We start from the raw sequence: 25734 nt of genomic DNA on the forward strand, positions 1-25734 counted from the left end.
GCATATGATACGAAGAACAATGCTAACCCTAACATATCTAAGATAACTACGTTGCTCGCCATCAAAAAGGCTTCAGTACGAGCAACGCATGAACAACGTAATAAGCTTGTGCTGCCTAGATCGCAAGATGCGATCTAGGCAGCATGATGCTTACCGGTAGAAACCCTCGAGACGAAGGAGTTGGCGATGCGCCGAGATTGATTTGTGGTTGAACGTTGGTTGTTGTTTATTCCATAAACCCTAGATACATATTTATAGTCCAGGGGACTTTCTAACGTGGGAATAATCCCCACCGTGCACGAGCCAAACTTTACCTAAATGACACGTATCCTACTATATTACAGATACACGGGCCAACTAGCCCAAACTTTGTATAACAGGCCGATTCACGTATTTCCTCCATGTATATTCTTCAAATCCATCTTGATCGCGGCCCACCTCTGACTCGGTCAAATTCTGGTGATAACAGGTCCCACTTTCCTGTTAAAGGGCCGGCCCATTTAGTATGTGGGGTCCACCATATAGCAAGTGGGCCGGTCCAACACGCTAGTGGGCCGGGCCAAAACACAGGTGGGTCCCACTTTCGTCTTAAAGGGCCGGCCCATTTAGTATGTGGGGTCCACCACAAAAGCAATTGGGCTGGCCCAACTAGTTAGTGGGCCGGCCCAGTAGTGGGTGGGGTCCACCTTAAAGCAAGTGGGCCGGCCCAATAAATGTGTGGGGTCCACAGTAAATCAAGTGGGCTGGCCCAATAAGTAAGTGGGCCAGCCCGTTTAGTTGCTGTTTATATGCCGGCGTAATAGGCGCTTTAGGATTTTGCGGGCCGGCACATATGTGATTTCGCTTAATTGGGCCGTTTAAGGGATGGGAATTCGTGATTTAGATACTGAGAATATTTACGCAGCATTGATTTCTGTCGGATAGCCTCACTTACCACAAGCACCAAAGAAAAAATGCGCGAAAGAACTATAAAAACTAACTAAATATTACATCAGCTGCAAGGCATTGAAAAAATATTACAGAACCCAGAGAAATTGAATGGTAATTAAACCTAGCAATACAATGAAGGGATCCGGCAATCTTTTAAGTTGTCCATGCAGCACCTATATCCGAAACAAAGACATTACAAGTTAAGACAGCAACAATGGAAAGGCAAAGACACTACAATATTGTTTGCCAAAGAATTTGGAACTCATCATTTCGTCGTTATAACAAGATCATTGTAATGCGCACAATAAGCAAACAAAGAGTGCATGCCGCATACCAACAGCCAATATAACAGAGCATGTTAGAATGAAACAACAGACTTACTACTGTCGAGTCCCATGCAAACCAACATGTTCAGGGAGTACAAAATTGGCATGAACAACATAGTAGCAGGCTATAAATTTTGTAACAACGACTGAGCAAGATGAAGTTATGATGGCTACATCTACAGAGCAGGGAATGTAAACCAAAAATAGAAGTTACGATGGCAAAAGCTAAAGAGGAGGGAATGTGAACCAACATGTGCCAAGTGCAATTACTTCATTTTGGCCGTGAACTAAATAATACTCCTGAACTTATAGTGAAGGGGATGCAAATCAAGATGTTTCGGGATATAAACTTGTAATGAGCAACACATAGAGGATAGTTAATGTTGGAGCTTAGGATGGACCAGATACGAGAATATAGTGGGATCACACGTGAACTTGTATAATAGGGAATGCAAACCAATATGTTCAGCTTTCCATATGTGAGCGTCATGCCAAGTCAGAGAAACAAGTCAATAATGCAGCTTTTGAAGAACAAGATGGCACGCAAAATTATTATCTAGTAGTATGACAAGTTTATTTGTACTACAGGCTAGATAGCAGAGTGATAGCATGCCAAACTAAGTCCTTACTTTGTTAGCTTACAATGAACTAGATACAAAACAATGGCATCACACCTGTAGTACAGGGAATGCAAGCCAACATGTTCATGGAGTAAAAAATTGGCACAAACAACATAGTAGCAGGCCATAATTTTTGTAACAACGACTGAGCAAGATAAAGTTATGATGGCTAGATCTACAGAGCAGGGAATGTAAACCAAATATAGAAGTTACGATGCTAAAAGCTATAGAGCAGGGAATGCGAACCAACATGTGCAATTACTTAAAATTGGCCATGAACTAAATAATAGCAGGATGTTACTATAATACCTATAATTTTTGTAACAACGATTGCATAAGATAGAAGTTATGATGGCTACATCTACAGAGCAGGGAATGCAAACCAAAATGTTCAATCGCTTAAAGTTAGCAATGAAGTAGAAAATAGCAACGTGTTACGGTCATAGCTAGGAATGAACTAAAAGAGCTTCAGACAAACAAGCATTTGAACCCAGAACATGGCGCTAAAACAAGGGACTTACATTAGGAGAAGCACTCTGTGGGAGTCACAACAGATCTTCCTGGGGTTGATAGATCCGGTGATGAAGTACGCTACATGTGCTACTTGGGGTTGGAGAGACGGCCATTACACTTCATGGTTACTCATCTCATCTGCAAAAAAGTAACGGCGCGTCGTTAGCACAAATAGGTTCCCCCAAGATTAAACAAGAACTTGCAGGCAAGCAATAGAAAAGCGACAGTAGAAGAGTTTAGATCATGCACGGCGCCGGTGAAGCAGATCCGGTTCATGCACAGCGGTGTCGGTGAGCAAGATCCGATGCGGTGGAAGACGGATCCGGCGAAGCGGCTAAGCTGAAGCGACTGCGGTAGACTGCTTTGGATGAGCATATGGTTTCGAGGTACGGCGGGGATGATCCGGTCCGGTTGATGACGGCGTCGATGAAGCGGCTCCGGCGAGCAGCCGGATGACGAGGATCGCGAGGGCTCGGGTAGGCCAGGGAAGTCCGGCGGGGATGTTCCGGTGCGGTGGTCGTGGAGGTGGGAGAGAGGGACTTGGGAAGTTCCGGTGGGTGGTCTGAGGGAAATGAATTTTTTCTGGGAGGGTTTCCGGGCTAGGGAGGTGGTGATCCAAAAAATGACGGGCATACCCCCCACCCCCCCACCAACCGACCTTTCTGTCATCTCCGCAGGGGTAGAATGGGAATTTGGAAGCGTGTCAAATTTTTGTATTTTGTGGGCGGGAAGTTTTGCCGCTATGAGATTTTGAATTTGGCTAAGGTCCAACTATAATGATTAAAAAATGTGAGACCGTACTAGTACCTCTGTTCAAGGCCGAGTGCAAAATCAAATCATCATCACATTAAATACTGGTTACTACCATGATCATCATCTATCTCTGAAATTGGCTCATCCGCTAGATCTTGCAAATTATAGTGATAAAAAATTGTGAGACCGTACTAGTATTTCAGTTCAAGGCCGAGTGCAACATCAAAACATCATCACGTTGAAAATTTGTTACCCTGATCATGATCTATATCTGAAATTGGTGCATCCATTGCAAAGTATAATGCTAAAATTTTGAGTGACCGTACTAGTACTTGTTCAAGCCCGAGTGCAACATCAAATCATCATCATGCTGAAAATTTGTTACCATGATCATGATCTATGTCTAAATTTGGCGCATCTGCTAAATGTTGCAAAGTATAATGATTAAAAAAATTGTGAGACCGTACTAGTACTTATGTTCAAGGTCGAGTGCAACATCAAATCATCATCACGTTGATGATTTTTTCTGTTACCATGATCATTATTTATCTATAAGAGCATCTCCACCGGCACAGCATCCTCTATTTGGGGACGCTGCTCCCACACCGGCGGCCCCAAAGCGGCAGCCCGATAGATTTTAAAATTTAAATTGACATCTAAAAACCCAAATTCATACGAAATTTATACCAAAGTAGCTCGAATTTAAACATAACTAAACATAAACTTAATCCTGGTCTACTGGCCGTCGGTAGGGGCGCTCGACGGCCCTGCCTCGTCGTTGTTCTTCGCCATTGCCGCCTGCTTCCGTGCCCGCTTCTCCTCCGTTGCTTCGCGCATCTGGCGGTGGAGCATGGCGGCCGGCGTCGCAGGGGCTTGCCGGCGGCGCTGTCCCCGCGCTTCCAGCCTTTCCCGAGAAGCTTCGATCTCGGCGCGCCTCGCCTGCTGGCGAGCGAACGCGTCCTGGTGGCGATGAGCGTTGAGCTCTGCGAGCTTCTGTCGCTCCGCCTCCTTGAGGCGGCGTCCCGCCTCCTCCGTGACCGCTCGCTGGCGCGATATCTCGAGGACGTGCTCGAGGTTCGCGTCGTTGACGAACTCGCGCTCCTCCTCCCTCAACCGCTGGTATCGTTGTGCGTTCGGCGACGCGAGGATCGCCGCCTGCCCGGGTCGGCGGGGCTGCGGCGGCTCGCCCGACTGCGCTGACTCCTCGATCCGCCGCCTCTGCTTCCGCTTCTGCTACGTAGACATCGTGCCAGGACTCGAACCGTGGGTCCTCGTCCTCGTCGGAGCTGTGCTCGTCGTCGGCCTGCAGCTCCGGCTCCGGCTCCGGCTGCGGCTGCCGTGGTGGTGGAGGCAGCGTGCGGCCGTTGAGGCCAAGCATCGAGTAGGTGATCTTCAGACGGCACGGCATCTTGATGTGGAGAGTAGAGAATGGAGCGGCGGTGGTGGACGGCGTACGTCCTATATATCTAGCGGTGGCAACTACCCACATTTACGGCGACTGGACGCCGCGTGGCCAGTCGCTGCCCTCGTGGCCGATCGCTGCCTCGGTTTCCGCGGGAGGCCATTTAAACGCCGACGACCAACCTTCCCGCGTCGTGGCGGTCGATGCGAACCGTCGCGTCCTCTCGCTGACAAGGCGCCTCCACCAGCGAAAACCATCGTTCCGCGAGGCACCCGGAGCGCCTGATTCGCGCCCCTGGCGAAGGGGCCGGCTCGGGGATGCCGGCGATTCTACTCGGCTCGACAAATAGCCGGCGCCGTTTGGAGCGCACCGGTGCGACTTGCGAGCCCTAAAACGACGCCGGCCCCCAAATCGCTATGGGTGCTCTGAATTTGGGGCGACCGCTAAATCTTGCATAGTATAATGATAAAAAATTGTGAGACCATACTAGTAGTTCTGTTTAAGGCCGAGTGCAAGATAAAATAATCATTACATTGAAAATTTGTTACAATGATTGCAAACTATAGCAATAACAGGAAAAAATGCTCAAGGATTACAATAACAGCAAAAATTCTCAAATACAACAACAAGTCGAAATAACTCAAATGATACAAGCCATACAAATGGCATCATCGGGAAAACTGCATTTCTGTTAGGTAGAATTCATCGGAGTGCAAGTAACAGCTGGCTTTCCATTAGATCTGCAGAGTAGATTATTAAGGATCTGCTCAATCCAAGCTTGCCTATTTTTCAATTCATGTATCTCATTGACTGTTATGATGATATTTGAATCTCTTTCATCTCTTTGCTGCTGAATTATATCAATTGATTCGTGTGCAAAGGCAGTGATTGTTTGCGCTGGAATGGCTGGGACAGTAGCTATCATCTGACAATTAGATGAATTGGCATTGTCACGGCTGTCTTTGTGGAAAGACACGGACACTTGATGTACATGCCCTGCCATCTGCCTTCCTTGCTCTATTCGGGGGCTGAAAACAAGACGGTGCAAGTTCTGAGAACCATACAATTTGAGAAAACAACCATATTATTAGTTGTCACAGATTTTTGCAAAGCATCAAAACAGATGGCAGATTTTCACAAAGCACAAGGCATAATATAACAAAGCAAGCTATCAACCCCAATGCAACGAGCGAGCAACCGGATGGCAAATATGAACAAAATAAATCAAGTAACTAGACAGTCTGCCTAATAAAATAAGCCAGGAAACTGCATAACATTGTCTATTAAAATTGACACTTGGAAGGGGTGCTTCGGATCCCTTAAGTTCCACAAAAGTGGTCATGTGGACAAAACTAGCCGGACATTGTGCGGTTGGAGAATCTCCAACCCCTAAATTTCATTATTATAATCATCGGGCAGACATGGTAATGCATCCGATAAAAGAGAAATATATCCATTTGGTGCCAAAAATAAACGAGCAGGACCAAATAAGACAGATTAGACAGCAACCATTAAAGATTCATATAAAGCGACATATTATTTCAATGTTTAACCCATGAGCGCAATATAAGGGAAGGAGAAACAAACAAATGAACCATTTTGTGCCTAAAAATAAAAGATGGGTCAGCCAAAAAGTAACAACAAATCTTATTTATGATACCCTACGAAGGTGGATTTCCTACTACGAGAAGGTGGCATTGGATTAATCAACGGTGAAATCCGAAAAAGTCTTACAAAAAACAAATATGCTCATTATATCCCACAACAAGCATGCCAGATAGTCGCAAGGTTTATATGTTTTAATCATCGATCAACTCAATGAATCAAGGACTAATAACCAATTGAATCATCATCGACTCATATTCACCAAGCAAAACATTCTTATCATTATGGAAGAAATCCGAGAAGACATAACGGTATGAGGAAGTGCATGAGCAATCAAACATTATGTGGCTGGAATAAAATGCCAGGATCATTTAAGTTAAGCGAACAATTAAATTGGTTTAATCATGATCAAACAAAAAAAGATTAGACAGGCAATAGAACAAGTTTGAGAAGCTAGCGGGAAAATGAACGAAGACGTGCGAGTCATACAAATAGCATGATTTATTTCAAACCAGTTATCCTATCTATATGGAGAGTAAATGTGTTAAACACAAAGCTGGTTCCGACACGATAAGCATGTCAATACAAAAATGAAAGGTACTTCTTGGATTATAGGGGTGATTCACTCCACGATTTGCTGTGTTCCATGTGATAGTGCAACATGAAATTACAGCAAAGAGTTAGGGTTGCAGCTCTTGAAGAACAAAAACAATGAAGAATTTAAATGTACCAGAGCAATGAGTTCACACATGTACTACAGGATGGCAAAAGGATAGCGAAAGGAAATAGTAATTGGCATTTACCGTCATTGTTTACAACAAAACAGATGGAAATTAAATGTAAAACCTTGTGAACACAGAAGAGCACGAGAATGGCGGAATATAAAACAACATTTTGCAACGAACAAAGCAGACGGCGGCTATGGTCCCGGCACACAACCTGTCACACGAGAATAAGAAAAGCAAACAAACATGTAGGTTTCCTAACAAAAATAGATGAATTACATAGTATGCAATTACTGTTCTAACATTAGGACGAACTAGATAGATATTATAGGGGTGTTTCTTGAGAGTTGATAGAGCGAGGAACGCTTTGCTAGTCTTAGTATGAACAAGACAAAATTAATACTATTTTTTGCAACACACGGTACAATCATAGACGCTCACACGTACATACATACACTCATCACTCAAGCACACACACTACCCCTTCGAGCACCTTCAGAAACCGCATCCAAGAAAGCATTCGACGGGTATTGAGATTGACGAAGTCACCACTAGCACCACAATGTCATCGGGAACGCCGCATCCCACGTAAGAATATTCCTCCATTTTTGAGACACCAAAGCGTTAAATGCGGGGGTGCCACTTGCCCTCTAACCATCCAAACACGGAGTTGGTTCTCGGTGATTTGGTACTTGACATGTACTACATGATATCTAAAATGAAGTCGGTGTCGGGCTAACAAGCGAGTGCGGCGTCGTTGCTTGACGTGAGTCGGTGTGATGCCATCACAAGATGAAGTGCATGGTCCATGTGATCTGGATTAGGGGATACTAGCATAATACCCGTCTGTTGCAACGGGTTAATAACGAAAGATGGCTCCTCCAAATATAGAATAAATGGAATATAATCGCAATGTCTATGTCCAGGATGTGTGGCCACATGGTCCTCATTTTCTTTAGAATCTGTGGTACGTCAGTATCATACAATGTGCACTATTTTTTGTCATCAACGAGACAACTCTGATGCTCGATCGACCGATCCGAGTTGATCAATCGACCGTCTAATTAACATGTTTGAACAAACGATCGAATAATTCATAGTATTTATTGAATGATACTCCCTCCGTGCCAAAAATAAGGCGTCTAAGGATTAGTTAAAAGTCAATGTTTTTAAAGTTTGACCAAGTTTACACACAAAAATATAAATATTTACAATACTAAATCATTATCAATAGAGTCACCCTAAAGTATAATTTCTTAATATGTCAATTTGATATTGTAGATGTAAATATTTTTTAAAATATTTGGTCAAAGTTTGTAAGGTTTGACTTTTGACCAATCCTTAGACGCCTTACATTTTGGGACGGAGGGAGTATATCGTAAAAGGTGCCCGTTTTACACCATCTTTTTTAACAAAACACGGTACAATATAAATGCTCACTAAATGCATACTACGCTCCTACGAACGCACAAATGCACATGCAATCTCTATGAACACCTTCGAGATACTTTGTACGAGAAACTGATTTGTCGAGAACACACGTCGAAACGTGGCCCCAAGCTGAACAGATATTTCTCTTTATTAATGAAACACCCACGCATGAAACATGGTTTTTTAGGGAGAATGTCAACTGCGCTCCAAAACATGTGGTTGATTCTTGTCACTAACCTCTTAAAAGGCTGCAGGGTATGAAAGCTTTGTTTTTTTAAGGATTTTTAGTTGCATAAGTGTTGAGATTTGTATGTCCTACGAATTTTAAAGGGAAAATGCATGCACGTGCAAAAATTAGGAAAAGAAACCTAGAGTCATATAGGTTGTCACTGTATGTTTGCGAATGAAAGAAAAGTTAGAAAATTTAAAGTAGCACGGCAAGAGGAGCCTAATCAATGGGTCTCTTTTGGCCTTTTTCTTTTTTGCCGATTGTGTCGATCTAACCGGGACTGCCGGACACGCGTTGATGAACTACGGCAGAGAAGAAAGGACGGATCACCTGCCGATCTTTTACAGAACTATGCCAGAAAGGATATAAAGATTGACCAGTACAAAAACCATCTCCATCAATCTACGCTCGTTAAGGAGAGGGTTCCTTAGAGAATAAAAAGGGGAGCGAACGAAAAAGATGTGTGGCTGAACCGATCTATGCTTGTCTTACCGATTAGAATTAGGAAAGGGATGCTGATTTTGCTACCTAGTGCTACGGATTGGATTTTGGTCGTGACCTAACTAATCCTGATAAGAACTCCTCATGGAGCCGGTCACGCTGACCTTACTTTTTATGTTCGGGGTGAGTTGTATACACGTTTGACGTACCATCACCAACCACCGCGGCCTATTTTAAATTTAATAGTAAAGATAGTTTATATGACAAGATTATGGGGGGGATTGTTAGTAGTAATCTTATCAATGTGGTTGGCTAGTAAAGGAGCTAGCTTAGTCATGAAGTATCCAAGGTATGTAGAGAGAATTGTAGAATGGGGAATGTTCTAGAGTAAGATATTTACGAGTAGTATGAAATATCTAGAGTTTGTAGAGTATTCTAGAAGTATGGTATAGGGTTTGGATTCTGGCACATGGCAACAATCTAAAGTGTCATGTACAAAAGTTTAAATAGAGTATCACCCGTCCCATGTAAGTAAGCTTTGTACCACTGAGATATCCAATAAAGCTTCCGAGTAGTAGTAGCCACGTGTGTAAGTGTATGTGAGGCACAAGCTTCCTAGTATTATAAGCCACGTGTGTGAAGCACATCAAGACAAAGAGCTCAAGGAGTGGCATGGGCAAATGCGCGGGATCACGCCATCTGCCACGCGCATTGAGAGCGGGGCGGAGCTGGATCTATGGGACTTCTCTGTCGATGCTTTTTTAGACGGACGAATCAGTATATAGACACATTCTAGTTGACCAAGACATGCTTGAACCTTCTATGGTAACAGACCAAAACGTGTAGGGGGGAGGGGGTCTGGTTACCTCGACGGCGGCTTCGTGTAGTCATACTCGGCATCCTTGCGGGTCACGTCGGCAGCGGCGGGGGTGCTGCGGTTGCGGTGGGCGTCGGCGTCGAGGAAGCAGATCTGGGGCGGTCGATGATGGGTTCGGGGAAGCAGATCTGAAATGAGGGAGTCGGTGAAGCAGATCCGGTGCAGTGCACGGCGTCGTTGGTGAAGCGGATCAGGTACGGCAGACGAGGGAGTCGGTGAACTCAGATAGTGCAGTGCACGGCGGCGTTGGTGAAGCGGATCTGGTGCTGCGGATGAAGCAGTCGGTGAAGCAGATCCGATGCAGTACACGGCGGCATTGGTGAAGCGGATCTGTGTCATGCGGACGAGGGAGTCGGTGGCCTCAGGTAGGTGAGGTGGTATGCCGGCTAAGTACGGCTGGGATATTCCGGTGCGGTGGTCCGGCAGGTGAGAGATGATGGGCCTGGAGTATTGCGACAGATTTTTTGCGGAAATGGGGAAGACGAATGGAAGGTGGTAGACTATATATATCAGAGGGGATGTGTAAATTACGAACGAGACCCCAACCAACGCCGGCTTCACTTGTCTGCCTTTGCGTCATTGGTAATAGGGGTCGAAAGGGAATTCGAAATATGTGTATGGAGGCGGGAGTTTTGGCGCTCAACTCGTATTTTGAATCTCCCTGGTGTATAAGCAGTACAGTATACTAGATATTGAATCATAGACCAGGGAAGACAAGTACAGTAGTACAAAAATACTGTAATGTCTACATTGCATGATGCTGATCTACCTTGCGTTAGTGTTTGTACTTTGTAGTGGTAGCTAAGTGGTGCAAAGAAGACATATTTGTAATTTCTACAACTAAGATATGTCTATATACATCCGTATTAGACAAAACTAAGACACCTCCTTTTAGACGAAGGTAATATTAATTTTGAATCTCTTTGTACTAATGTTGATGATTTTTAATAGATCTTCAGAGTTTCGTAGAAAAAAACTAGGCTCCTCTCGAGAAACAAATAAGCATACAATTAATTAAGTACGTGGGCGGTTATTATTATTTTAACAGGGCAACTGCATTCGTGCCCTATGGCTCGTCATCTTCAAAACCGTCCAAATGCATGCATCTAGCGACGGGCGGTTTGCAGGCCCTGGCGTGGCGGTTAACATTCGTCTTCCTCATTTCGTCTTCTCCCTGACACTCTACTTTGTGCCCCTCTCTCGCTACCCTCCATGGAAGCGTTCTACCAAGGACACACTTTCCTCGCTCATGGAACAACCACCATTACGGCGAACTATACCAATATGGCGTCTAAGGTGGAGGAACACATCAACAAAATCGAGTTGATACTGGAGAAAGAAGACTCGGACAAAATTGTTGGCCTAGACGTAGAGTACACCTATGGGCCTGAACAGAAGGCTGCCCTCATACAGTTGTGCATGGGCACAGACTGCCTCCTGTACCAGATTTCCTCGGCCGACCAGCCCTGCCCCAAACTCGCTGACTTTCTTGGCATGCCTGACATAACATTTGCAGGTGTTGACATCGGCAACGACATTACCAGGCTTGGGCGTTGCAACCTCTCAGTGGCGAACTTCGTGGACATCCAGAAAAGGTGGAAGCCTGCCGATTCCACTAGTAACAATAAGGATTCGTTGGCTGACTATGCTACGGCCATTATAGACAGCCAGTACAAATCTATCATGAAAAAAACTTACGAAAGAGGAACACAAGCTTTGGAAGCAGGTGCCCTTGTCCATGAAGCATATCCTGTATGCAAGCATCGACGCATACGCGACATATGAGGTATACAGGCGAATAGTGAACTTTGAGAAGGGTCAACAAAAATTGGCGGAATTCCAGGACAGCGGGAGTAAGAAGAAGAAGAAGAAGAAGAAGAAGAAGAAGAAGAAGAGCAACATGGTACAGGCTGTGGAAGCTGAAGAGGAAGACCACTGATAAGTAGTTCTGTACATCCAGCTATATTTTATCCTAGTGTTAAAAGTAGTACAGTACTAGTATGTATACGATCATGTGTGTATGCACCCAGTGATAAGTAGTTCTGTACATCCAGCTATATTTTATCTTGCAAGTAGTTTTAAAAGTAGTACAGTACTACTGTAGTATGTACGATCGTGTGTGTATGCTCCCAGTGTCATGAGTACATAACTGATGATAATAATACTAATATGTATGGTAGATCTTTTTTTTATCTTGCATACTCCCTATGATCCATAATAAGTGTGCCGTTTCACTCTAACAGCATCCACTGTGTTGTCCACAACAGCTATCCTCGTCCACAAGCAATAAGTGTAGTCCATGCCCATATATATAGTGGACACGTACAAGCTTTTGGTTGCCCATAAGTAAATAGTAATTATTTTACTCTGTGCTCTGTCTTGCATGTGTGTACTTCTAACAAATATGTGCGTCCCAGCGTGTGCCAAACTTAACCTTATACTGAGTATATTGTATAGTATTACTCCCTCCGATCCACATTACTTGATGCTAAAATGGAAGTATCTATAGCTACAATATGTCTAGATACATCTACATTAGAGTCAAGTAATGTAGTTTCTGTTTCAGTAATCTTGTGGTTCCCATAGGTGGTGCCTTAAATGACAAAAGTCATGGCCATATCTAAACCATGATTAAGCCGAACCTCTGCCCCAAGACATGACATCTCTTCTAGTAGAATGCTCTCTATCCATAATAAAATAATCAATGGATGGGACTGGATACCTTTGTTGGGAAGGTATCGTCACCTACCGAGTAGGGTGTATGTAGGCATCCTATCACGTCAGGACAGCTATCCAGTAGTAATATCCATCTCCCAGTGACCCAGTCTATGTGTGTGTCTTGTCTTGTCGATTCATGGACATGGCACCTATCGAGGTACTCCACTGCTGATGATTTTGTAGAGTACGTATATTTATATGAGCACGATGCTTTGAACAAAGTTGTCCCGGTCACCTCAAGGTTGCATTAGCAGGACGAAAAACAGTTACTCCCTTTCTTGTTCTTTTTCTTTTGTTGTCACATATTTGAAACCAATAAGTTCAAGTTATGTTCCTGATGATGTTACCCAACAATAGAAGCGAAACTGAAATAATAGTACAACTCAGACAGTGTTAGTACTAGTACTTTACTAGAGGTTACATCCGCATTAGCACTATACTAGTACGTATCATCATATGGAGTAGGAGTACTTATTTTGAGGATTAATTGTTCTCCTTCTCGATGCGAATGTAGAAACGCAGCAGCTTGGAAGGTCCACCAAGCACCAGGTACAGCGGTGGCACCGAGAGGAACGACGTGAGTTCATCAAACGCGACGTCGCCCGGCAAGGCGCAGCTCGACACCTCCAAAGACACACTCACGGTGTCCGCCCTGCTCCTCGCGTGCGCCAACGAGCACGACGCCGGCCCATTCGCCCACATCTTTGCCGTGTACAGAGGCCACACGCACGCGGCCGCCCTAACGCACACGGTAGACACGATGGTGGTCGAAGTCGAACCGAGCACGCCGATGATCAGGACGAACACGGCGCCGTCCTCCCCTTCGGCGATGATCCGCAGGCACGGCGAACCCGGCACCGGCACCGGCACCTGGAACACTTTGGTCGTGTTGTACGGCGGGAGCTTGTGCACTTGGATCGAGTGGGCCGCTGCGAAGTGGGCGACGAGAGCTGTTGGCGGGGCAGCGAAGTCGCAGCCGGGCTCCGTGCAAGCGCAAGGGGCGTGCGGGCATGCAATCTTGTGGTCGTGGACCTGGTGGTAGGCCACCAAGCTCCCGCAGCTGCTGCGGAGGCACTCAACCGTCGCCGCTGATACGACGGCGTCCATTGCCGGGTCCTGCTCGAATCCGCCGCGGGGTTCCACGCACCTATGGCACCGGTTCCCGGGAAGCTCGCTGAGGCAGCGGCCGCAGGCCAAATGATTACCCTTGCACTACACAAATCAAAGTTCGTGGATTCCCATTTTTGCAGTAGTGAACCCACAAAAGAAACATCAATGGAGTGTGGGAGGGAAAGGGATCGACCTTGAAGACGGGGGGCTGGAGGGGCTGGGAGCAGAAAATGCAGTGAAGCACGGTGGAGTCCATCTTCAGGGTAACGGTGACAGTTTCCAACATTGCGAGCGCGCGAGGAGTATGGCCTATCGATGGCCTCTCTTATCTCCTAGCCTCGAGGCTGGAGTACTCTATTTAAGGGGATGGGAAGGGATTTTGCTTAAGACGAGGAAAACCCAATATAGTACCTCCATCTCAAAGCTTAAGGCTTATACGGAGTATTATTTTTAGAAAGTCAAATTATGTCAAAATTGACTAAGCATTTACCGAAAATCGTGGTAGTTAAAAAATGTGTATCTCCACCATCATACTATTTGAGACTATATTTGTGATGGTAATAGGCACAACTACATACACAAAAATTGACATCATCTGATTATTAGTTATTTGGACTGCGGGATGAACTTTTTGGAACTGTGCATTAAGCACCGGTAACCACTTAGGGCTTCTTTGATTCATAGGATTGACATAGGAATTATGTTGGATTTGATTCCTATGGGAAAATTTCAATCCTACACCTTTCCTATTTCTACACTCTCCACATTCCTTTGAATCAAAGCAGCAGTGCTTCTTTGTTTTTTATAGTAAGTGAAAGGACATCTAAAAAACAGGAGAAATGATCTGGAAGTGCACATAGTTTTATATAAATCAGATGGAGGGGTTACAATTACATATAGTTGGAGTATTCACTTCCGATTCACAAAAAAAAGGAGTATTCACTTCCACGCTGCATTATTATTAAGTATAAGTACTACTACAAACAGTTCAGCACAAATATGAAACGAGGAATCCATAAAAAAATAGCAGCCGTACGAACAATCAAGTACTTTTCAGCGAAATTTATCATTCCTCATGACAAATTGACAGTTTTTTCAACTACGCAAAGTAGCAGTAGCTACATCTGCTTGCATATGCGAATGTAGAAACGCAGCTCCTTGGACGATCCAGCACCAACGAGGTATGGCCCCGGCACAACGAGGAACGACGTGAGCTCCTCAAACACGACAGCGCCCGGCGACGCGCTGCCAGAAGCATCGGCAGACATCTTCACGACATCCCGCCTGCAGTCCGATTTCGAGGACGGCGGCGGGCTGTGCGCCCAGATCTTCACCCTGTAGAGCGGCCACATGGATGTGGCCGAACTGACGCATACCAAAGACAAGACAATGGCCGGGCCGAGCGCGTCGATGTACAGGACGAACACGGAGCCGTCATCCCCTTCGACGACGAGCAGCCTGCACGGTGAGCACGGGTGCGTCATGGTCACCCGGAACTCTATGGACTTGCCATACTCTAACCTGTGCACCTGAATCAAGTGGGCCTCTGCGAGGTGAATGAGGAGCGCTGACGGTGGGGCGGCGAAGTCGCAGCCCTGCTCCGTGCAGTTGCACCGGCCGTGTGGGCACGCGATCTGGTGGCTTAGGGACTCGTGGTAGCTGACGATGACCCCGCAGCCGTCGTGGGAGCACATGACCTGCGCCGTTCCAGCGATGTTGTACGCGATGGCCTCCAAATTCGTAGCGTTTATTTCCATAGTGCCGTCCATCGCCGCCAGTTGGTTGAATCCGGAGCCGCGCTACTCTTCTTCTGGCGCCGTTTACTTGGAACCTCGCCGACGGTGGCAGGCGGCAGGCCTCATACCACGCTGCAACTCCGATCAATATTAATTGATGGTAAAATGGATGTATCTACAACTATAATGTGTGTAGATGCATCTATATTACCATCAAATAATATGAATCGGAGGGAGTACAAGGAATGACAGTTTAGCACAAGTGACACCAGCAAATAAAAATCAATGGACTCTCAGAGGAAAAGGGGGTGACCTTGTTGAACTTGGGGCAAATCAATGGAGTCTGACAGACAAATGATGCGATATCTAAAGCCGGTTAGAGAGAGAGAGAGAGAGAGAGAGTGTGTGTGTGTGTGTCCGTGGCGGGGGGGGAGAGAGTTTGTTCACTTCTTCTTGGTTTAAAACGGGGATTCGTACAAGGAAATAGAGCCCGCATGCTCGGCTGGGTAGACAGCCACGATTGACCCCAACATGGTCGTGCCACAAGGATTCATGTCAAATGAAAAGGGAAGCATGTATCTTTGAATCTTGTCAAATCCTAGGTTTGACCAAGATAATTTAAACAAGTTTAAAACATGAAAATGAAAAGGGAAGCATGTATCCTTCTTAGTCACTCTAAAATGAAGTTTTTGGGAGGTTTTTGAAATTTCCATGTTTGAAACCCAAAACCACTTCTCTTCATGCTTGACTTCATAAGATGGAGTTTAGGGGTTAGGGGGTAGATACATGATTTGTATGGTTTGATATGTCTAGACCTTGTTTATCAATTTTAATGCTTACTATATGACATAAGAAGACTATGTGATTTTGTTTTTCATTTTTCTGTATGCACTATAATAATCAATCGAGTTTTTACACCAACAGGTCTGTCACTTACGTGTGGTGCCCACGCTTGAGGTCCCACACTTCAGTGATTACAAGTCACGTGCAATAGGTAAGCAAACTCCCAGCCATCTTCTTTGTCAATAGTAGACGCATCAGCATGCGTATTGGAAGTATGTGGGTCCTTCTGGATCCTTCGATTGTCCCTCTCACAAAAAAAACAAATCTCTCTCATTCTCGGCCTCACTCGACTCGCTCGCTCGCACCTCCTGCTCACTGACAAACCCTGCACAAAAGTCATCATCATTACCCGAAAAAGTGGAGACACCATAATGCTCTCCCTTCTTCTCTCCTTCCGAGTGATCCCTCTTCCTCCGAGTTTCACTCGACGGGCAAACACCCATGTGCTGCATAGTAATAATAAACAGGTAGTAGAAAAATTGATATTCGAATCCATAATTAAATATGTTAAACTAGGGTTTTGCCCAGTTCTACAAATCAAGGGTTCAAAAAAATCCAACTACGGGGTTCGAACAACACGATTCTAATCCAAGAATTTTTTCGACCTCATCCAAATGGCCTCAAACTATAGGGTTAGTATCTAGTGCAGTATGTGTGAAAATGTATGCACTATGTGTGCTATAAATTGTATGTCTTTCAAATTTGAACCAAATTTGAATAAGTTTGAAATATTTGAAAAGGGGCTTTTGGCTTAAACGTTTGAAACCAAAACCACTTCTCTTCATGCATGCTTGACTTCATAAGACAGAGTTTAGCTAGGGTTCAGGGGTAGATACATGATTTTCCTGGTTTGAATATATGTCTAGACCTTGTTTATCAACTTAATTGAATGCTTACTATATGACATAAGAAGACTAGCTATGTGCCTTGGTTTTTCATTTTCTGATTTTTTTAAAAAATTATGCCCATTTGAATCTTGGTAAAATCCTAGGTTTGACCATGGTTTAAACAGGTTTAAATCATGGATATGAAAAAATAAGCATCTATCCTTCTTAGTCACCCCGAAATGTAGCTCTTGGGAGGGTTTTTTAAATTTCCATGTTTGAAACAAAAAAAATCACTTCTCTTCATGCATGCTTGACTTCATAAGACAGAGTTTAGGGTTAGGGGTGTAGATATATACATGATTTTCTAGTTTGAATATGTCTAGACCCTGTTTATCAACTTTAATGCTTACTATAGACATAAGAAGACCATGTGCTTTGGTTTTCATTTTTCTGTTTTTTTTTTGAATTTTATGCCCATATATTTGAATCTTGGTCAAATCCTAGGTTTAACCAAGATTTAAACAAGTTTAAAACATGAAAATTAAAAGGTAAGCCTGTATCCTTCTTAGTCACTCTAAAATGATGCTTTTGGGATGTTCTTGAAATTTCCATGTTTGAAACCCAAAACGACTTCTCTTCATGTAGACTTCATAAGATCGACAGGGGGTAGATACATGATTTGTCTGGTTTGGATATACCTAGACCTCGTTTATCAACTTGAATGCTTATGATATGACATATATAAGAAGACTATGTGCTTTTGTTTTTCATTTTTCTGATTTTTTTGAATTTTGTGCCCACCCATTTGTATCTTGGTGAAATCCTAGGTTTGATAATGATTTAAACATGTTTAAAATATGAAAATGCAAATGTAAGCATGGATCCTTCTTAGTCACTCTAAAATGAAGCTTTTGGCCGGGAGGTTTTTGAAATTTCCATGTTTGAAACCCAAAACCACTTCTCTTCACATGCTTGACTTCATAAGAGAGAGTTAATTATTTTAGGGGTTAGGGGGTATAGATACATGATTTTTGTGGTTTGAATATGTATGGACCTTGTTTATCAACTTTAATGCTTACTATATGACATAAGAAAACTATTTGCTTTGGTTTTTCTTTTTTCTGATTTTTTTTTCAATTTTGATGCCCATTTGAATCTTGTCAAATCCTAGGTTTGACCAAGATAATTTAAACAAGTTTAAAACATGAAAATGAAAAGGGAAGCATGGATCCTTCTTAGTCACTCTAAAATGAAGCTTTTGGGAGGTTTTTCAAATTTCCATGTTTGAAACCCAAAACCACTTCTCTTCACATGCTTGATTTCATAAGACAGAGTTTAGGGGTTAGGGGGTATAGCTACATGATTTGTCTGGTTTGAATATGTCTAGACCTTGTTTATCAACTTTAATGCTTACTATATGACATAAGAAAATATTTGCTTTGGTTTTTCTTTTTGCTGATTTTTTTTTTCAATTTTGATGCCCATTTGAATCTTGTCTAATCCTAGGTTTGACCAAGATAATTTAAACAAGTTTAAAACATGAAAATGAAAAGGGAAGCATGTATCCTTCTTAGTCACTCTAAACTCGGGTTTTGCCCAGTTCTACAGATCAAGGGTTCGAACAACACGATTCTAATCCAAGAATTTTTTCAACCTCATCCAAATGGCCTCAAGCTATAGGGTTAGCATGTAGTGCAGTTTGTGTGAAAATGTATGCACTATGTGTGCTATAACTTGTATGTCTTTCAAATTTGAACCAAATTTGAATAAGTTTGAAATATTTGAAAAGGGGCTTTTGGGAGGATTTTGAAATTTCCATGTTTGAAACCCAAAGCCACTTATCTTCATGCTTCACTTCATAAGATGGAGTTTAGGGGTTAGGGGGTAGATACATGATTTGTATGGTTTGATATGTCTAGACCTTGTTTATCAACTTTAATGCTTACTATATGACATAAGAAGACTATGTGATTTGGTTTTTCATTTTTCTGTGTTTTTATTTTTCTTCCCATTTGAATCTTGGTCAAATCCTAGGTTTCACCAAGATTTAGACAAGTTTAACACGTAAATGAGTTAACTTGGATTTCCTACCCTTGAATCCATAGGAAACTTTGTTCTAATGCACTATAATAATCAATCGAGTTTTTACACCAACAGGTTTGTCACTTACGTGTGGTGCCCACGCTTGAGGTCCCACACTTCAGTGAGCACAAGTCACGTGCAATAGGTACGCAAACTCCCAGCCATCTTCTTTGTCAAGAGAAGACGTATCAGGATGCGTATTGGAAGTCTGTGGGTCCTTCTGGATCCTTCGGTTGTCCCTCTCACAAAAAAAACAAATCTCCCTCATTCTCGGCCTCGCTCGACTCGCTCGCACCCTCGCACGCACCACCTCCTCACAGACAAAACCAGCACAAAAGTCAACATCATCACCCGAAAAAGGGGAGACACCATAATGCTCTCCCTTCTTCTCTCCTTCCGAGTGATCCCTCTTCCTCCGAGTTTCACTCGACGGGCAAACACCCATGTGCTGCATAGTAATAATAAAAAGGTAGTAGAAAAATCGATATACGAATCTATAATTAAATAGGTTAAACTCGGGTTTTGCCCAGTTCTACAGATCAAGGGTTCAAAAAAATCCAACTACGGGGTTCGAACAACACGATTCTAATCCAAGAATTTTTTTCGACCTCATCCAAATGGCCTCAAACTATAGGGTTAGTATCTAGTGCAGTATGTGTGAAAATGTATGCACTATGTGTGCTATAAATTGTATGTCTTTCAAATTTGAACCAAATTTGAATAAGTTTGAAATATTTGAAAAGGGGCTTTTGGCTTAAACGTTTGAAACCAAAACCACTTCTCTTCATGCATGCTTGACTTCATAAGACAGAGTTTAGCTAGGGTTCGGGGGTAGATACATGATTTTCCTGGTTTGAATATATGTCTAGACCTTGTTTATCAACTTAATTGAATGCTTACTATATGACATAAGAAGACTATGTGCCTTGGTTTTTCATTTTCTGATTTTTTTAAAAAAATTATGCCCATTTGAATCTTGGTAAAATCCTAGGTTTGACCATGGTTTAAACAAGTTTAAATCATGGATATGAAAAAATAAGCATCTATCCTTCTTAGTCACCCCGAAATGTAGCTCTTGGGAGGGTTTTTGAAATTTCCATGTTTGAAACAAAAAAATCACTTCTCTTCATGCATGCTTGACTTCATAAGACAGAGTTTAGGGTTAGGGGTGTAGATATATACATGATTTTCTAGTTTGAATATGTCTAGACCCTGTATATCAACTTAATGCCAACTATAGACATAAGAAGACCATGTGCTTTGGTTTTCATTTTTCTGTTTTTTTTTAATTTTATGCCCGTATATTTGAATCTTGGTCAAATCCTAGGTTTAACCAAGATTTAAACAAGTTTAAAACATGAAAATTAAAAGGTAAGCCTGTATCCTTCTTAGTCACTCTAAAATGAAGCTTTTGGGATGTTCTTGAAATTTCCATGTTTGAAACCCAAAACGACTTCGATCTCTTCATGCTAGACTTCATAAGATCGATAGGGGGTAGATACATGATTTGTCTGGTTTGGATATACCTATACCTCGTTTATCAACTCGAATGCTTACGATATGACATAAGAAAACTATTTGCTTTGGTTTTTCTTTTTGCTGATTTTTTTTTTCAATTTTGATGCCCATTTGAATCTTGGTCAAATCCTAGGTTTGACCATGGTTTAAACAAGTTTAAATCATGAATATGAAAAAATAAGCATCTATCCTTCTTAGTCACCCCAAAATGTAGCTCTTTGGAGGGTTTTTGAAATTTCCATGTTTGAAACAAAAAAACCACTTCTCTTCATGCATGCTTGACTTCATAAGACAGAGTTTAGGGTTAGGGGTGTAGATATATACATGATTTTCTAGTTTGAATATGTTTAGACCTGTTTATCAACTTTAATGCTAACTATAGACATAAGAAGACTATGTGCTTTGGTTTTTCATTTTTCTGCTTTTTTTTTGAATTTTATGCCCATATATTTGAATCTTGGTCAAATCCTAGGTTTGATAATGATTTAAACAAGTTTAAAATATGAAAATGCAAATGTAAGCATGGATCCTTCTTAGTCACTCTAAAATGAAGCCTTTGGGAGGTTTTTGTAATTTCCATGTTTGAAACCCAAAACCACTTCTCTTCACATGCTTGACTTCATAAGACATAGTTCATTAATTTAGGGGTTAGGGGGTATAGATACATGATTTGTGTGGTTTGAATATGTATGGACCTTGTTTATCAACTTCAATGCTTACTATATGACATACGAAAACTACTTGCTTTGGTTTTTATTTTTTCTGTTTTTTTTTCAATTTTGATGCCCATTTGAATCTTGTCAAATCCTAGGTTTGACGACCAACATAATTTAAACAAGTTTAAAACATGAAAATGAAAAGGGAAGCATGGATCCTTCTTAGTCACTCTAAAATGAAGCTTTTGGGATGTTCTTGAAATTTCCATGTTTGAAACCCAAAACGACTTCGATCTCTTCATGCTAGACTTCATAAGATCGACAGGGGGTAGATACATGATTTGTCTGGGTTTGGATATACCTAGACCTTGTTTATCAACTTGAATGCTTACGATATGACATATATAAGAAGACTATGTGCTTTTGTTTTTCATTTTTCTGATTTTTTTGAATTTTGTGCCCACCCATTTGTATCTTGGTCAAATCCTAGGTTTGATAATGATTTAAACAAGTTTAAAATATGAAAATGCAAATGTAAGCATGGATCCTTCTTAGTCACTCTAAAATGAAGCTTTTGGGAGGTTTTTGAAATTTCCATGTTTGAAACCCAAAACCACTTCTCTTCACATGCTTGACTTCATAATTAAGACATAGTTAATTAATTTAGGGGTTAGGGGGTATAGATACATGATTTGTGTGGTTTGAATATGTATGGACCTTGTTTATCAACTTCAATGCTTACTATATGACATAAGAAAACTATTTGCTTTTTTTGGTTTTTTCTTTTTTTTCGATTTTTTTTTCAATTTTGATGCCCATTTGAATCTTGTCAAATCCTAGGTTTGACGACCAAGATAATTTAAACAAGTTTAAAACATGAAAATGAAAAGGGAAGCATGGATCCTTCTTAGTCACTCTAAAATGAAGCTTTTGGGAGGTTTTTGAAATTTCCATGTTTGAAACCCAAAACCACTTCTCTTCACATGCTTGACTTCATAAGACAGAGTTTAGGGGTTAGGGGGTATAGCTACATGATTTGTCTGGTTTGAATATGTCTAGACCTTGTTTATCAACTTTAATGCTTACTATATGACATAAGAAAACTATTTGCTTTGGTTTTTCTTTTTGCTGATTTTTTTTCAATTTTGATGCCCATTTGAATCTTGTCTAATCCTAGGTTTGATCAAGATAATTTAAACAAGTTTAAAACATGAAAATGAAAAGGGAAGCATGTATCCTTCTTAGTCACTCTAAACTCGGGTTTTGCCCAGTTCTACAGATCAAGGGTTCAAAAAAATCCAACTACGGGGTTCGAACAACACGATTCTAATCCAAGAATTTTTTCGACCTCATCAAAATGGCCTCAAGCTATAGGGTTAGCATGTAGTGCAGTTTGTGTGAAAATGTATGCACTATGTGTGCTATAACTTGTATGTCTTTCAAATTTGAACCAAATTTGAAATATTTGAAAAGGGGCTTTTGGGAGGATTTTGAAATTTCCATGTTTGAAACCCAAAGCCACTTATCTTCATGCTTGACTTCATAAGACGGAGTTTAGGGGTTAGGGGGTAGATACATGATTTGTATGGTTTGATATGTCTAGACCTTGTTTATCAACTTTAATGCTTACTATACGACATAAGAAGACTATGTGATTTGGTTTTTCATTTTTCTGTGTTTTTATTTTTCTGCCCATTTGAATCTTGGTCAAATCCTAGGTTTCACCAAGATTTAGACAAGTTTAACACGTAAATGAGCTAACTTGGATTTCCTACCCTTGAATCCATAGGAAACTTTGTTCTAATGCACTATAATAATCAATCGAGTTTTTACACCAACAGGTCTGTCACTTACGTGTAGTGCCCACGCTTGAGGTCCCACACTTTAGTGAGCACAAGTCACGTGCAATAGGTACGCAAACTCCCAGCCATCTTCTTTGTCAAGAGAAGACGCATCAGGATGTGTATTGGAAGTCTGTGGGTCCTTCTGGATCCTTCGGTTGTCCCTCTCACAAAAAAAAACAAATCTCCCTCATTCTCGGCCTCGCTCGACTCGCTCGCTCGCTCGCTCGCACCTCCTGCTCACTGACAAACCCTGCACAAAAGTCAACATCATCACCCGAAAAAGGGGAGACACCATAATGCTCTCCCTTCTTCTCTCCTTCCGAGTGATCCCTCTTCCTCCGAGTTTCACTCGACGGGCAAACACCCATGTGCTGCATAGTAATAATAAAAAGGTAGTAGAAAAATCAATATACGAATCTATAATTAAATAGGTTAAACTCGGGTTTTGCCCAGTTCTACAGATCAAGGGTTCAAAAAAAATCCAACTACGGGGTTCGAACAACACGATTCTAATCCAAGAATTTTTTCGACCTCATCCAAATGGCCTCAAATTATAGGGTTAGCATCTAGTGCAGTTTGTGTGAAAATGTATGCAATATGTGTGCTATAACTTGTATGTCTTTCAAATTTGAACCAAATTTGAATAAGTTTGAAATATTTGAAAAGGGGCTTTTGGGAGGTTTTTGAAATTTCCATGTTTGAAACCCAAAACCACTTCTCTTCATGCTTGACTTCATAAGACGCAGTTTAGGGGTTAGGGGGTATAGATACATGATTTGTCTGGTTTGAATATGTCTAGACCTTGTTTATCAACTTTAATGCTTACTATATAACATAAGAAAACTATTTGCTTTGGTTTTTCTTTTTGCTGATTTTTTTTTCAATTTTGATGCCCATTTGAATCTTGGTCAAATCCTAGGTTTGACCATGGTTTAAACAAGTTTAAATCATGAATATGAAAAAATTAAGCATCTATCCCAGAAACTCAATTCGGCTCCCGGGTGCGTATGATCCCTCTACCATAAAAATATATTTCCAAGTGTTAAAAAAATTTGACAAAAAAATTTACATGTACATCTCCATAATATATGTGTATTCGTCAAGTTTCACGAAAAAATGATATTTTTTGTAGTCTAAGCGAAAAAGAGAAAATTTATCTTGTGACAAGTCTTTGTTTCAGCACTGAATTTTGTCTTTTTTACACACCCCACATGACATGTCGATTTTTCATGAAACGACTTTGTGAGCGCGTAGCACATGAAGATGTACGTGCTAAATTTTTGTTTCAATTTTTTTTGACATTTTAAAATGTGTCTAACATGTATTTCAAAATAAAGGGAGCATATGCTCCCATGTGCCAAAACATCACTCTCCATCTATCCTTCTTAGTCACCCCAAAATGTAGCTCTTGGGAGGGTTTTTGAAATTTACATGTTTGAAACAAAAAAACGAATAAAAAAATAAAAAACCAAATCACATAGTCTTCTTATGTCACAGAGTAAGCATTCAAGTTGATAAACACGATCTAGACATATTCAAACAAGGAAAATCATGTATCTACCCCTAACCCTAAACTCTCTCTTATGAAGTCAAGCATGAAGAGAAGTCGTTTTTGGGTTCAAACATAGGAATTTTAAAAATACCAAGAGCTTCATTTTGAAGTGATTAAGAAGGATACGGGCTTACCTTTTCATATTCATGTTTTAAACTTGTTTAACTCTTGGTCAAACCTAGGATTTGACCAAGATTCAAATGGGCATAAAAAATCAAAGCACATAGTCTTCGATCTTATGTCCTATAGTAAGCATTCAAGTTGATAAACAAGATCTAGACATATTCGAACCAGAAAAATCATGCATCTACCCCTAATTAACCCTAAACTCTATCTTATGAAGTCAAGCATGCATGAAGAGAAGTGGTTTTTGGTTTCAAACATAGAAATTTTAAAAACCTCACAAGAGCTTCATTTTGGAGTGATTAAGAAGGATACAAGCTTACTTTTTCATATTCATGTTTTTAAACTTGGTTAACTCTTGGTCAAATTAACCTAGGATTTGACCAAAATTCATATGGGCATAAAAATTCAAAAAAATGAAAAATGAAAAACTAAAGCACATTGTCTTCTTATGTTATACAGTAAGCATTCAAAAGTTGATAATAAACGTACAAAGCTCGATCTAGACATATTCAAACCAGAAAAATCATGTATCTACCCCTAACCCTAAACTCTGTCTTAATTATGAAGTCAAGCATGAAGAGAAGTGGTATTGGGTTTCAAACATGGAAATTCCAAAAACCTCCCGGCCACGAGCTCCATTTTGGAGTGACTAAGAAGGATCGATTTTACTTAGGTATGTAGTATTGTACATCACAAATGTGAAATGAAACAGATGATGTGAATCTCTATAAACCCTAAACCCTAATTATATTAAACCCCTAGACCCTAACACTAAACCTTGTATATATATAAACCATAAACCTATATATCACTACCAAAAAATGAGTCATGCGATTCAAATGTTTGGCATTGTTTTCTCGTAGCATGCAA

The sequence above is a fragment of the Lolium perenne genome, chromosome 2 (assembly GCF_019359855.2).
Source record: "Lolium perenne isolate Kyuss_39 chromosome 2, Kyuss_2.0, whole genome shotgun sequence".
In the NCBI taxonomy this organism is placed as follows: domain Eukaryota; kingdom Viridiplantae; phylum Streptophyta; class Magnoliopsida; order Poales; family Poaceae; genus Lolium; species Lolium perenne.